Genomic DNA, 19,120 nt, shown 5'->3' with positions numbered 1-19,120 from the left:
GATTTTATATGTATTTGTTTATATATTTTCATACAAATTTACATTATTTTATGTGAGTTTTGTATATGTATTTCAATACAAATTTGCCTAACTTTATGTGTATTATGCATATCTATTTTCAAACAAATTTAAACTATTTTTGTGTATTTTTGTATACATTTTTATACAAATTTTAGTTATTTTAATTGTTTTTTGTATATATATTTTCCAACAAATATACATTATTTTATTGGAATTTTGGGTATTGAATTTTTTAAGAATTTACATTATTTTATGTGTATTTTGTATATATGTTTTCTACGTATTTAAACTATTTTATGTGTATTTTATATATACATTTTCATAAAAATTTACGTTATTTTATTGTGTGTATTCGTATATATTTTGAAACAAATTTTATACAAATTCATGTTATTTTATATGTATTTTTATATATATTTTCATACAAATTTATATTATTTTATAATAAAACAATGTAAATTTGTATGAAAATAAAGATGCAAAATAACCATTAAATAACGCATTTTTTATAAAAATATATATACCAAAATACACATGAAAAAATTAATTTGTATTAAAATAAATATTCAAAATACACATACAATAAGGTAAATCTGTATTGAAATAGATATGCAAAATACATATAAAACAATGTAAATTTGTTTCAAAATATATATACGAATACACATAAAATAACGTAGATTTTTATAAAAATATATACAAAATACACATAAAATGAAGTAAATACGTATAAGAAAATGTATACAAAATACACATCAAATAATGTAAACTCGTATCAAAATAAATAAACAAAATACCAATAAAAGAATGTGTATTTGTATAAATATAAATATACAAAATACACATAAAATAACGTAAATTTGTATAAAACTATAGAAAAATACACAGAAGTAATTAAATTCGTATGAAAATAGATATACAAAATACAGATAAAATAAGCTAAATTTGAATTGAAATGTATATACAAAATACAATATTTTATGTGTATATTTGTATTTAGGTTATTTATGTGTATTTTGTATATATATTTTCATCAAAATTACATTATTTTATTGAATTTTCTTAATTTAATTCGATACGAATTTAGATTATTTCATAGGTATTTTCTATACATATTTTTATACTCATTTACATTATCTAATGTGTGTTTTGTATATATATTTTTATGCAAATTTATTTTATGTTCATTTTTGTACATATATTTTTAAAGAAATTTGCGTTATTTTATGTATATAGTTTTATATAAATTTACGTTATTTTATGTGCATTTTGTATATTTATATTTATACAAATACACATTCTTTTATTGGTATATTGTTTATTTACATTTATACGAATTTACATTATTTTATGTGTATTTTGTATACATTATTTTATACGTATTTACTTAATGTTATGTGTATTTTGTATATGTATTTTTATAGAAATCTACGTTATTTTATGTGTATTCGTATATATATTTTAAAACATATTTACATTATTTTATATGTATTTTGCATATCTATTTCAATACAAATTTACCTTATTGTATGTGCATTTTGTATATTTATTTTAATACAAATTGAAATATTTTATGTGTATTTTGGTATCAATAATTTTATAAAAAAACGTAAATTTGTATAAAAAAAATATGTACAAAACACAAATAGAATAATGTAAAATCGTATCAAAATAAATACACAGAATATTAATAAAATAATGTAAATTTGTATGAAAATAAAGAAGCAAAATACCCATAAAATAACGCTTCTTTATAAAATATATATACAAAACTACACATCAAAAAATTAAATTTCTATTAAAATAAATATACAAAAAACACATACAATAAGGTAAATTTGTATTGAAATAGATATGCAAAATACATATAAAACAATGTAAATTTGTTTCAAAATATATATACGAATACACATAAAATAACGTAGATTTCTATAAAAATATATATACAAAATACACATAAAATGAAGTAAATACGTATAAAAAAATGTATATAAAATACACATAAAATAATGTAAATTCGTATCAAAATAAATAAACAAAATACCAATAAAAGAATGTGTATTTGTATGAATATAAATATACAAAATACACATAAAATAACGTAAATTTATATAAAACTATATACAAAAATACACAGAAGTAATTAAATTTGTATGAAAATATATACAAAATAGACACGATATAAGCTAAATTTGAATTGAAATATATATACAAAATACATGAAATACAGTAAATTTGTATCAAAATATTTATACAAATACACATATAATTACGTAAATTTGTATGAAAATATATAAACAAAATACACATTAAATAATGTAAATACGTATAAAAAAATATGTACAAAAAACACATTTAATCATGTAATTCGTATCAAAATAAATAAACAAAATACCAATAAAATAATATAAATTTGTATGAGTAAACGTGTATGTTGCATATTTTTTCAATATAAATTTACCTTATTATATACGCATTTTGTATATTAATTTTAATACAAATTTAATTATTCGATTTGTATTTTTGTATCTGTATTTTTATAAACATATGCTTTATTTTTTGGGTATTTTGCATATATATTTTCATACATATTTACATTATTTTATTGATATTCTGCTCATTCATTTTGATACGAATTGACATTATTCTATGTGTATTTTGTATATATTTTTCATACAAATTTACGTTATTTTATGTGTAAAAATATGTACAAAATACACATATAATCATGTAATTCGTATCAAAATAAATAAACAAAATACCAATAAAATAATATAAATTTGTATGAGTAAACGTGCATGTTGCATATTTTTTTAATACAAAGTTACCTTATTATATACGCATTTTGTATATTAATATTAATACAAATTTAATTATTCGATGTGTATTTTTGTATCTGTATTTTTATAAACATATGCTTTATTTTTTGGGTATTTTGCATCTTTATTTTCATACAAATTTACATTATTTTATTGATATTCTGCTCATTCATTTTGATACGAATTGACATTATTCTATGTGTATTTTGTATATATTTTTCATACAAATTTACGTTATTTTATGAGTATTTGTTTATATATTTTGACACAAATTTACAATATTTTATGGGTATTTTGTATATACATTTCAAAAGAAATTTCCCTAGTTTTATGTGTATTTTGTATATCTATTTTCATACAAACTCAAATTATTTCTATGTATTTTTGTATATATTTTAATACAAATTTTAGTTATGTTATGTCTATTTTGTAAATTTATTTTCATTCAAATATATATTATTTTATTGGTGTTTTGTTGATTTATATTGATACGAATTTACATTATTTTATATGTACTTTGTATATATATTTTTATACGCTTTTACATTATTTAATATTTATTTTGAATATATATTTTTATACAAATTCATGGTATTTTATGTGTATTTGTATATATATTTTTATATAAATTTACATTATTTTATGTGTATTTTGTACATATATTTTTTTACAAATCTACCTTATTTTATGTTTATTTTGTATGTGTATTTTGTATATTTATATTTATCCAAATTCACATTCTTTTATTGGTATTTTGTTTATTTATTTTAATTCGAATTTACATTATTTTATGTGTATTTTGTATACATTTTTTTATACGTATTTACTTAATTTTAAGTGTATTTTGTATATATCTTTTTATGGAAATCTACGTTTTTTTTTATTTGTATTCGTATATATATTTTGAAACAAATTTACATTGTTTTACATGTAATTTTTGCATATCTCTTTCAATACAAATTTATCTTATTGTATGTGCATTTGTATATTTATTTCAATGCAAATTTAAATATTTTATGTGTATTTTGGTATATATATTTTTATAAGATTACGAAAATTTGAATAAAAATATATACAAAAAAACAAAAAAACAAATTTCAATTTGTATGAAAATAGATATACAAAATACACATATAATTAGTTAAATTTGTATTTAAATACATGTACATGAAATGAAAACAAATTCACATAAAATTCGCGTCAAAATAAATAAACAAAATATCAATAAAAGAATGTGTATTTGTATGAAAATAGATATACAAAATACACATAAAATAACCTAAATTTGTATCAAACTATATATAAAAATACACAAAAATATTTTAAATTTGTATGAAAAAAAATATACAAATTACACATAAAATTAGGTAAATTTGTATTGAAATACATACACAAAATACACATAAAATAATGTAAATTTGAATGAAAATACATAAACAAATACACTTAAAATAACGTAAATATGTACAAAACACAAATAGAATAATGTAAAATCGTATCAAAATAATTACACAGAATATTAATAAAATAATGTAAATTTGTATGAAAATAAAGAAACAAAATACCCATAAAATAACGCATTTTTTTTATTCATAAAAATATATATACCAAAATACACATCAAAAAATTAAATTTGTATTAAAATAAATATTCAAAAAACACATACAATAAGGTAAATTTTTATTGAAATAGATATGCAAAATACATATAAAACAATGTAAATTTGTTTCAAAATATATATACGAATACACATAAAATAACGTAGATTTCTATAAAAATATATATACAAAATACACATAAAATGTAGTAAATACCTATAAAAAAATGTATACAAAATACACATAAAATAATGTAAATTCGTATTAAAATAAATAAACAAAATACCAATAAATGAATGTGTATTTGTATAAATATAAATATACAAAATACACATAAAATAACGTAAATTTATAGAAAACTATATACAAAAATACACAGAAGTAATTAAATTTGTATGAAAATATATACAAAATACACACAAAATAAGCTAAATTTGAATTGAAATATATATACAAAATACATGAAATAAAGTAAATTTGTATCAAAATATTTATACAAATACACATATAATAACGTAAATTTGTATGAAAATATATAAACAAAATACACATTAAATAATGTAAATACGTATAAAGAAATATGTACAAAATACACATATAATCATGTAATTCGTATCAAAATAAATAAACAAAATACCAATAAAATAATATAAATTTGTATGAGTAAACGTGCATGTTGCATATTTTTTCAATACAAATTTACCTTATTATATACGCATTTTGTATATTAATTTTAATATATGTGTATTTGAATATATATTTTGATACAAATTTACATTATTTTATGTATTTTCTATATTTATTTTAATTCAAATTTAGCTTATTTTATGTGTCTTTTGTATATCTATTTTCATACAAATTTAATTATTTTTGTTTATTTTTGTATATAGTTTTATACAATTTTACGTTATTTTATGTGTATTTTGTATATTTATATTTATACAAGTAAACATTCTTTAATTGGCATTTAGTTTATTTATTTTGATACTAATTTACATTATTTTATGTGTATTTTGTATACATTTTCTTATACGTATTTACTTCATTTTATGTGTATTTTGTATATATATTTTTATAGAAATCTACGTTATTTTATGTGTATTCGTATATATATTTTGAAACAAATTTACATTGTTTTATGTGTATTTTGCATATCTATTTCAATACAAATTTACCTTATTGTATGAGCATTTTGTATATTTATTGTAATACAAATTTAAATATTTTGTGTATTTTGGTATATATATTTTCATACAAATTTACATGCAAATGCGTTGCTTTATGGGTATTTTGCATCTTTATTTTCATACAAATTTACATTATTTTATTAATATTCTGTGTATTTATTTTGATACTATTTTACATTATTCTATTTGTGTTTTGTATATATTTTTTTATACATATTTACATTATTTAATGTGTATTTTCTATATATATTTCATACAAATTTACGTTATATTAAGTGTATTTGTTTATATATTTTCATTCAAATTTACATTATTTTATGTGTTTTTTGTATATGTATTTCAATAGAAATTTAACTAGTTTTATGTGTATTTTGTATATATATTTTTATACAAATTTAGATTATTTTTGTGTATTTTTGTATATAGTTTTATACAAACTTTGATTATTTTATGAGTATTTTGTATATCTATTTTCATACAAATACACATTCTTTTATTGATATTTTGTTTATTTATTTTGATGCGAATTTACATTATTTAATGTGTATTGTGTATATATATTTTTATACGTATTTACGTCATTTCATGTGTATTTTGTATATATATTTCTATAGAAATATACGTTATTTTATGTGTATTTTTATATATATTTTGAAACAAATATACATTGTTTTATGTGAATTTTGTATATTTTTTCAATACAAAGTTCCCTTATGGTACATGCATTTTGTATATTAATTTTAATACAAATTCAATTATTCTATGTGTATTCTTGTATATGTATTTTTAAAAAAATATGCTTTATTTTATGGGTATTTTGCATCTTTATTTTCATACAAAATTACATTATTTTATTGATATTCTGTGTATTTATTTTGATACGATTTTACATTATTCCATGTATATTTTGTATATCACATACACATAATAACGTAAATTTGTATGAAAATATATAAACAAAATACACATTAAATAATGTAAATACGTATAAAAAATATGTACAAAATACACATATAATCATGTAATTCGTATCAAAATAAATAAACAAAATACCAATAAAATAATATAAATTTGTATGAGTAAACGTGTATGTTGCATATTTTTTCAATACAAATTTACCTTATTATATACGCATTTTGTATATTAATTTTAATACAAATTTAATTATTCGATGTGTATTTTTGTATCTGTATTTGTATATATATTTTTATACGCTTATACATTATTTAATATTTATTTTGAATATATATTTTTATACAAATTCATGGTATTTTATGTGTATTTGTATATATATTTTCATATAAATTTACATTATTTTATGTGTATTTTGAACATATATTTTATTACAAATCTACCTTATTTTATGTTTATTTTGTATGTGTATTTTGTATATTTATATTTATCTAAATACACATTCTTTTATTGGTATTTTGTTTATTTATTTTAAATCAAATTTACATTATTTTATGTGTATTTTGTATACATTTTTTTATACGTATTTACTTAATTTTATGTGTATTTTGTATATATTTTTATAGAAATCTACGTTTTTTTATTTGTATTCGTATATATATTTTGAAACAAATTTACATTGTTTTATATGTATTTTTGAATATCTCTTTCAATACAAATTTACCTTATTGTATGTGCATTTTGTATATTTATTTCAATACAAATTTAAATATTTTATGTGTATTTTGGTATATATATTTTTATAAGAAATGCGCTATTTTATGGGAATTTTGCATCTTTATTTTCATACAAATTTACAGTATTTTATTAATATTCGGTGTATTTATTTTGATACGAATTTACATTATTCTATTTGTTTTTTGTATATACTTTTTTATACATATTTACATTATTTAATGAGTATCTCGCATATATATTTTATACAAATTTATTATCTATTATCTATTTTTATACATATACACATTTTTTACATGATATTTTGTTTATTTATTTTGACACGAATTTACATTATTTGATATGTATTTTGTATATATATTTTTATACGTATTTACATAATTTCATATGTATTTTGTATATATATTTCTATAGAAATCTACTTTATTTTATGTGTATTCGTATATATATTTTGAAACAAATTTACATTGTTTTATATGTATTTTTGAATATCTCTTTTAATACAAATTTACCTTACTGTATATGCATTTTGTATATTTATTTCAATACAAATTTAAATATTTTATGTGTATTTTGGTATATATATTTTTATAAAAAATGCGATAATTTTTGGGAGTTTTGCATCTTTATTTTCATACAAATTTACATTATTTTATTGATATTCTGTGTATTTATTTTGATACGATTTTACATTATTCTATTTGTTTTTGTATATATTTTTTTATACACATTTACATTATTTAATGTGTATCTTGCATATATATTTTATACAAATTTACGTTATTTTAAGTGTATTTTTTTTTTTTTTCATTCAAATTTACATTTATTTTAATTCGAAATTACATTATTTTATGAGTATTTTTTATACATTTTTTATACGTATTTACATAATTTTATGTGTATTTTGTATATATATTTTATAGAAATCTACGTTTTTTATTTGTATTCGTATATATATTTTGAAACAAATTTACATTGTTTTATATGTATTTTTGCATATCTCTTTCAATACAAATTTACCTTATTGTATGTGCATTTTGTATATTTATTTCAATGCAAATTTAAATATTTTATGTGTATTTTGGTATATATATTTTTATAAGAAATGCGCTATTTTATGGGAATTTTGCATCTTTATTTTCATACAAATTTACATTATTTTATTAATATTCGGTGTATTTATTTTGATACGATGTTACATTATTCTATTTGTTTTTTGTATATACTTTTTTATACATATTTACATTATTTAATGTGTATCTTGCATATATATTTTATACAAATTTATTATCTATTATCTATTTTCATACAAATACACTTTCTTTTCATGATATTTTGTTTATTTATTTTGACACGAATCTACATTATTTGATATGTATTTTGTATATATATTTTTATACGTATTTACATAATTTCATATGTATTTTGTATATATATTTCTATAGAAATCTACTTTATTTTATGTGTATTCGTATATATATTTTGAAACAAATTTACATTGTTTTATATGTATTTTTTAATATCTCTTTCAATACAAATTTACCTTACTGTATATGCATTTTGTATATTTATTTCAATACAAATTTAAATATTTTATGTGTATTTTGGTAAATATATTTTTATAAAAAATGCGATAATTTTTGGGAATTTTGCATCTTTATTTTCATACAAATTTACATTATTTTATTGATATTCTGTGTATTTATTTTGATACGATTTTTCATTATTCTATTTGTTTTTTGTATATATATTTTTTTATACACATTTACATTATTTAATGTGTATCTTGCATATATATTTCATACAAATTTACGTTATTTTAAGTGTATTTGTTTATATATTTTCATTCAAATTTACATTATTTGATGTGTATTTTGTATATGTATTTCAATACAAATTTACCTAATTTTATGTGTATTTTGTATATTTCTTTTTAAACAAATTTAAATTATTTTTGTGTATTTTTGTATATAGTTTTATACAAATTTAGGTTATTTTATGTACGCATTTACATTATTTAGTGTGTGTTTTGTATATATATTTTTTTGCAAATTTACTTTATTTTATGTGCATTTTTGTACATATATTTTTATAGAAATTTGCGTTATTTGTATATGTTTTCTCATACAAATTTACATTATTTTATTGCTATTTTGTTTATTTATTTTGATACGAATTACATGATTATATGTGTATTTTGTACATATTTGTTATACGTATTTACATTACTTAATGTGTATTTTGTTTATATATTTTTAAACAAATCTACGTTATTATATGTATTTGTATAAATATTTTGATACAGATTTACATTATTTTATGTATTTTGTATGTACATTTCAAATCAAATTTAGCTCATTTTAGCTGTATTTTGTATATATATTTTCATACAAATTTAATTACTTCTGTGTATTTTTGTATATAGTTTTATACAAATTTACGATATTTTATGTGTATTTTGTATATTTATATTTATACAAATACACATTCTTTTACTGGTATTTTGTTTATTTATTTTGATACGATTTTTATGTATTTTTTGTATTCATTTTTTTATACGTATTTACTTCATTTTATGTGTATATATTTTTATAGAAATCTACGTTATTTTATGTGTATTCGTATATATATTTTGAAACAAATTTACATTGTTTTATATGTATTTTGCATATCTATTTCAATACAAATTTACGTTATAGTATGTGGATTTTTTATATTTATTTTAATACAAATTTTAATATTTTATGTGTATTTTGGTATATGTATTTTTATAAAAAAATGCGTTATTTTATGGCTATTTTGCATCTTTATTTTCATACAAATTTACATTATTTTATTAATATTATGTGTATTTATTGTTGATACGATTTTACATTATTCTATTTGTGTTTTGTATATATTTTTTTTATACATATTTATATTATTTAATGTGTATTTTGTATATATATTTGATACAAATTTAAGTTATTTTAAGTGTACATGTTTATATATTTTCATTCAAATTTCCATTATTTTATGTGTATTTTGTATATGTATTTCAATACAAATTTACCTAATTTTATGTGTATTTTGTATATTTATTTTCATACAAATTTAAATTATTTTTGTGTATTTTTTTTATATAGTTTTATACAAACTTTGGTTATTTTATGAGTATTTTGTATATCTATTTTCATACAAATACACATTCTATTATTGATATTTTGTTTATTTATTTTGACGAGAATTTAAATGATTTAATGTGTATTTTGTATATATATATTTTTATACGTATTTACATCATTTCATGTGTATTTTGTATATATATTTCTATAGAAATCTACGTTATTTTATGTGTATTCGTATATATATTTTGAAACAAATTTACACTTTTATGTGCATTTTGTATAATTTTTCAATACAAATTTACCTTATTGTACGTGCATTTTGTATATTAATTTTAATACACATTTAATTATTCTATGTGTTTTTTTGTATATGTATTTTTAAAAATTTTTTCTTTATTTTATGGGTATTTTGCATCTTTATTTTCATACAAAATTACATTATTTTATTGATATTCTGTGTATTTATTTTGATACGATTTTACATTATTCTATGTATATTTTGTATATCTATTTTATACAAATGTACGTTATTTTATGTGAATTTGTTTTCATTTCATACAAATTTACATTATTTTATATGTATTTTGTACATGTATTTAAATACAAATTTAACTAATTATATGTGTATTTTGTATATCTATTTTCATACAAATTGAAACTTATTTTTTTGTTTTTTTGTATATATTTTTATTCAAATTTTCGTAATTTTATGTGTATTTTGTATATTTATTTTCCTACAAATATACGTTCTTTTCTCGGAATTTATTTTATTTATTTTGATACGTATTTTATTTTTTTTAGGTGTATTTGATATATATATTTTTATACTTATTTACATAATTTTATATGTATTTTGAATATATATTATCATAGAAATTTACTCTATATGTTTATACAAAAAAACACAAAAATAATTTAAATTTGTATTTAAATACATATACAAAATACACTTAAAATAATGTAAATTTGAATGAAATTATATAAACAAATACACTTAAAATAACGTTAATTTGTATAAAATATATATAAAAAATTCACATTAAATAATGAAAATATGTATAAAAAAATATATACCAAACACAAATAGTATAATATAAAATCGTATCAAAATATATACACAGAATATTAATAAAATAATGTACATTTGTATGAAAACTAAGATGCAAAATACCTATAAAATAACGCATTTTTTATAAAATTATATATACCAAAATACACATAAAATATTTGAATTTGTATTAAAATAAATATACAAAATGCAAATACAATAAGGTAAATTTAAATTTAAAATATTTTTTTGTATTTTTCTATATAGATTGATACAAATTTAGGTTATTTTATGTGTATTTTGTATATCTATTTTCATACAAATACACATTCTTTTATTGATATTTTGTTTATTTATTTTGACGCGAATTTACATTATTTAATGTGTATTTTGTATATATATTTTTATACGTATTTACATCATTTCATGTGTATTTCGTATAGTTTTAAACAAATTTATATTATTTAATGTGTATTTTGTATATATATATATATATATATATATATATATATATATATATATATATATATATATATATATATATATATATATATATATATATATATATATATATATATATATATATATATATATATATATATATATTTATACAAATACACATTCTTTTATTGGTATTTTGTTTATTTATTTTGATACTAATTTACATTATTTTATGTGTATTTTGTATATATTTTTATATGTATTTACTTAATTTTATGTATATTTTGTATATATATTTTTATAGAAATATACCTTATTTCATGTGTATTCGTATATATATTTTGAAACAAATTTACATAGTTTATATGTATTTTGCATATCTATTTTTGTGTATTTTGTATTTATTTTTGTTATACATAGAATAATGTAAAATCGTATCAAAAAAAGTACACAGAATATCAATAAAATAATTTAAATTTGTATGAAAATAAAAATGCAAAATACTCATAAGATAAAGCATATTTTTTTTTAAAAATACATATACAAAAATACACATAGAATAATTAAATTTGTATTAAAATTAATATACAAAATGCACACATACAATAAGGTAAATTTGTATTGAAAAAAAACGCAAAATACAAATAAAACATTGTAAATTTGTTTCAAAATATATATACGAATACACATAAAATAACGTAGATTTCTATAGAAATATATATACAAAATACACATGAAATTATGTAAATACGTATAAAAAAAAATATATATATATATATATATATATATATATATATATATATATATATATATATATATATATATATATATATATATATAAATATATATATATATATATATATATAAAATACATATTAAGTAATGTAAATTCGTGTCAAAATAAATAAACAAAATATCATGAAAAGAATGTGTATTTGTATGAAAATAAATAATAGATAATAAATTTGTATGAAATATGTATGCAAGATATACATTAAATAATGTAAATATGTATAAAAAAAATACATATCCAAAAAACAAATAGAATAATGTAAGATCGTATCAAAATAAATACAGCGAAATTAATAAAATAATGTAAATTTGTTTGAAAATAAAGATGCAAAATTCCCATCAAATAGCGCATTTCTTATAAAAATATATATACCAAAATACACATAAAAAATTTAAATTTGTTTTGAAATAAATATACAAAATGCACATACAATAAGGTAAACTTCTATTGAAAGAGATATGCAAAAATACATATAAAACAATGTAAATTTGTTTCAAAATATATATACGAATACACATAAAATAACGTAGATATCTATAAAAATATATATACAAAATACACATAAAATTAGGTAAATACGTATAAAAAAATGTAAACAAAATACACATAAAATAATATAAATTCGAAACAAAATAAATAAACAAAATACAAATAAAAGAATGTGTATTTGTATAAATATAAATGTACAAAATACACATACAAAATAAACATAAAACAAGGTAAATTTTTAATGAAAGATATGTACAAAATACACATAAAATAATGTAAATTTATATGAAAATATATATACAAATACACATAAAATACCATGAATTTGTATAAAATTATATATTCAAAATAAATATTAAATAATGTAAATGCGTATAAAAATATATATAAAAAGTACATATAAAATAATGTAAATTCGTATCAATATAAATCAACAAAATACCAATAAAATAATATATATTTGAATGAAAATAGATTTACAAAATACACATAACATAACTAAAATTTGTATTGAAATATATACAAAAATACATAAAAATAATTTGAGTTTGTATGAAAATAGATATACAAAATACACATAAAACTAGGTAAATTTCTTTTGAAATGTATATACAAAATACCCATAAAATATTGTAAATTTGTGTCAAAATATATAAACAAATATACATAAAATAACGTAAATTTGTTTGAAAAATATATACAAAATACACATAGAATAATGTCAAATCGTATCAAAATGAATGAGCAGAATATCAATAAAATAACGTAAATTTGTATGAAAATAAAGATGCAAAATACCCATAAAATAAAGCATATTTTTATAAAAATACATATACAAAAAATCACATAGAATAATTAAATTTGTACTAAAATTAATATACAAAATGCATATACAATAAGGTAAATTTGTATTGAAAAAATATGCAAAATACACATAAAAGTGTAAATTTGTTTAAAAATCTATATACGAATACACATAATATAACGTAGATTTCTATAGAAATATATATACAAAATACACATGAAATGATGTAAATACGTATAAAAATATATATTCAAAATACACATTAAATAATTTAAATTCTCGTCAAAATAAATAAACAAAATATCAATAAAAGAATGTGTATTTGTATGAAAATAGATATACAAAATATTCATAAAATAACCTAAGTTTGTATAAAACTATATACAAAAATACACAAAAATAATTTAAATTTGTATGAAAATAAATATACAAAATACACATAAAATTATTTTGTATATCTATTTTATACAAATGTACGTTATTTTATGTGAATTTGTTTTCATTTCATACAAATTTACATTATTTTATGTGTATTTTGTACATGTAATTAAATACAAATTTAACTAATTATAGTTGTATTTTGTATATCTATTTTCATACAAATTGAAATTTATTTTTTTGTTTTTTTGTATATATTTTTATTCAAATTTTCGTAATCTTATAAAAATATATATACCAAAATACACATAAAATTTTTAAATTTGCATTGAAATAAATATACAAAATGCACATACAATAAGGTAAATTTGTATTGAAAGAGATATGCAAAAATACATATAAAACAATGTAGATTTGTTTCAAAATATATATACGAATACAAATAAAAAAACGTAGATTTCTATAAATATATATATATATATATATATATATATATATATATATATATATATATATATATATATATATATATATATATATATATATATATATATATATATATATATATATATATATATATATATATATATATATATATATACAAAATACACATAAAATTCAGTAAATACGTATAAAAAAATGTATACAAAATACACATAAAATAATGTAAATTCGAATTAAAATAAATAAACAAAATACCAATAAAAGAATGTGTATTTGGATATAAAATATACAAAATACACATACAAAATAAACATAAAATAAGGTAGATTTGTAATAAAATATATGTACAAAATGCACATAAAATAATGTAAATTTATATGAAAATATATATACAAATACACATAAAATACCATGAATTTGTATTAAAATATATATTCAAAATAAATATTAAATAATGGAAAAGCGTATAAAAATATATATACAAAGTACATATAAAATAATGTAAATTCGTATCAATATAAATCAACAAAACACCAATAAAATAATATATATTTGAATGAAAATAAATTTACAAAATACACATAACATAACTAAAATTTGTATTAAAATATATACAAAAATACATAGAAATAATTTGAGTTTGTATGAAAATAGATATACAAAATACACATAAAACTAGGTAAATTTCTTTTGAAATGTATATACAAAATACCCATAAAATATTGTAAATTTGTGTCAAAATATATAAACAAATACACATAAAATAACGTAAATTTGTATGAAAAATATATACAAAATACACATAGAATAATGTCAATTCCTATCAAAATGAATGAGCAGAATATCAATAAAATAATGTAAATTTGTATGAAAATAAAGATGCAAAACACCCAAAAAATAAAGAATATGTTTATAAAAATACAGATACAAAAATACACATCGAATAATTAAATTTGTATTAAAATTAATATACAAAATGCGTATATAATAAGGTAAATTTGTATTGAAAAAATATGCAACATACACGTTTACTCATACAAATTTATATTATTTTATTGGTATTTTGTTTATTTATATTGATACGAATTACATGATTATATGTGTATTTTGTACATATTTTTTATACGTATTTACATTATTTAATGTGTATTTTGTTTATATATTTTCATACAAATTTACGTTATTATATGTGTATTTGTATAAATATTTTGATACAAATTTACTTTATTTCATATATTTTGTATATATATTTCAATTCAAATTTAGCTTATTTCGTGTGTATTTTGTATATATTTTCATACAAATTTAATTACTTCTGTGTATTTTTGTATATAGTTTTATATAAATTTACGTTATTTTATGTGTATTTTGTATATTTATATTCATACAAATACACATTCTTTTATTGGTATTTTGTTTATTTATTTTGATACGAATTTACATTATTTTATGTGTATTTTGTATACATTTTTTATACGTATTTACTTCATTTTATGTGTATTTTGTATATATATTTTTATAGAAATCTACGTTATTTTATGTGTATTCATATATATATTTTGAAACAAATTTACATTGTTTTATATGTATTTTGCATATCTATTTCAATACAAATTTACCTTATTGTATGTGTTTTTTATATATTTATTTTAAAACAAATTTAATTTTTTATGTGTATTTTGGTATATATATTTTTATAAATAAAAAAATGCGTTATTTTATGGGTATTTTGCCTCTTTATTTTCATACAAATTTACATTATTTTATTAATATTCTGTGTATTTATTTTGATACGATTTTACATTATTCTATTTGTGTTTTGTATATATTTTTTTTATACAAATTTACGTTATTTTAAGTGTATTTGTTTATGTATTTTCATTCAAATTTACATTATTTTATGTGTATTTTGGATATGTATTTCAATACAAATTTTCCTAATTTTATGTGTATTTTGTATATTTATTTTCATACAAATTTAAAATATTTTTGTGTATTTTTGTATATAGTTTTATACAAATTTAGGTTATTTTATGTGTATTTTGTATATCTATCTTAAATATATATAAAAAATATATAGGAAATTATGTAAATACGTATAAATATATATATACAAAATACATATCAAATAATGTAAATTGAGTCAAAATAAATAAACAAAATATCATGAAAAGAATGTGTATTTGTATGAAATATATATTTATAGATAATAAATTTGTATAAAATATATATGCAAGATACACATCAAATAACGTAAATATGTATAAAAAAGTATATACAAAAAACAAATAGAATAATGTAAAATCTTATCAAAATAAATACACAGAATATCAATAAAATAATGTAAATTTGTATGAAAATAAAGATGGAAAATTCCTATAAGATAGCGCATTTTTAAAAAATATATATATACCAAAATACACAGAAAATTTTTAAATTTGTATTGAAATAAATATACAAAATGCACATACAATAAGGTAAATTTGTATTGAAAGAGATATGCAAAAATACATATAAAACAATGTAAATTTGTTTCAAAATATATATACGAATACAAATAAAATAACGTAGATTTCTATTGAAATATATATACAAAATACACATAATATTAAGTAAATACGTATAAAAAAAATGCATACAAAATACACATAAAATAATGTAAATTCGAATTAAAATAAATAAATAAAATACCAATAAAAGAATGTGTATTTGGATAAATATAAATATACAAAATACGCATACAAAATAAACATAAAATAAGGTAGATTTGTAATAAAATATATGTACATAATACACACAATAATGTAAATTTATATGAAATATATATACAAATACACATAAAATATCATGAATTTGTATAAAAATATATATTCAAAATAAATATTAAATAATATAAGAGCGTATAAAAATATATATACAAAGTACATATAAAATGAAAATTAAGATGCAAAATACCTATAAAATAATGCATTTTTTATAAAATTATTGATACCAAAATACACATAAAATATTTAAATTTGTATTAAAATAAATATACAAAATGCACATACAATAAGGTAAATTTGTATTGAAATAGATATGCAAAATACATATAAAATAATGTAAATTTGTTTCAAAATATATATACGAATACACATAAAATAACGTAGATTTCTATAAAAAAAAATATATACAAAATACATATAAAATTAAGTAAATACGTATAAAAAAATGTATACAAAATACACATAAAATAATGTAAATTCGTATAAATGTAAATAAACAATATATCAATAAAAGAACGTGTATTTGTATAAATATACAAAATGCACATAAAATAACGTAAATTTATATAAAACTATATACATAAAATAACGCAAATTTCTATAAAAATATATGTACAAAAATGAACATCAGATAAATTTGTATAAAAATATATATACAAAACACACATTAGATAATATAAATGAGTATAAAAATATGTATACAAAATACCTATGAAATAATCTAAATTCGTATCGAATTAAATTAAGAAATACCAATAAAATAATGTAATTTTGGATGAAAATATGTATACAAAATACACATAAAATAACCTAAATACAAATACAAATATACACATAAATTAATTTAAAATTGAATGAAATAAATATACAAAATAAACATAAAATAAGGTAAATTTGTAATGAAATATATGAAAAAATACACATAAAATAATATAAATTTGTATATATACAAATACACATTAAATAACATGAATTTGTATAAAATTTGTATCAAAATATATACTTATACACACAATAAAATAACGTAATTTTTTTATGAAAATGTATATACAAAATACACATAAAATAATATAAATACGTAGAAAAATATATATACAAAAAACACATAAAATGGTGTAAATATGTATGAAAATATATAAACAAATACACATAAAATAATGTAAATTTGGATAAAAAATATATACAAAATTAACATTAAATAATGTAAATATATATATAAAAAAATATATACAAAAAACACATAGAATAATGTTAAATTGTATCAAAATAAATAAAGAGAATATCAATAAAATAATGTAAATTTGTATGAAAATAAAGATGCAAAATATCCATATAATAACGCATATTTGCATAAAAATATATATACAAAAATACATATAAAATAATTAAATTTGTATTAAAATAAATATACAATATGCACGTACAATAAAGTAAATTTGTATTGAAATAGATATGCAAAATACACATTAATAATGTAAATTTGTATCAAAATATATATACGAATACTTATAAAATAGAGTAAATTTCTATGAAAATATACATACAAAATAGATATACAAAATACACATATAACTAGTT

This window comes from Eriocheir sinensis, unplaced genomic scaffold (genome assembly GCF_024679095.1).
Source record: "Eriocheir sinensis breed Jianghai 21 unplaced genomic scaffold, ASM2467909v1 Scaffold128, whole genome shotgun sequence".
NCBI classification, from domain to species: Eukaryota; Metazoa; Arthropoda; class Malacostraca; order Decapoda; family Varunidae; genus Eriocheir; species Eriocheir sinensis.
Note: the sequence above shows the minus strand (reverse complement) of the source record.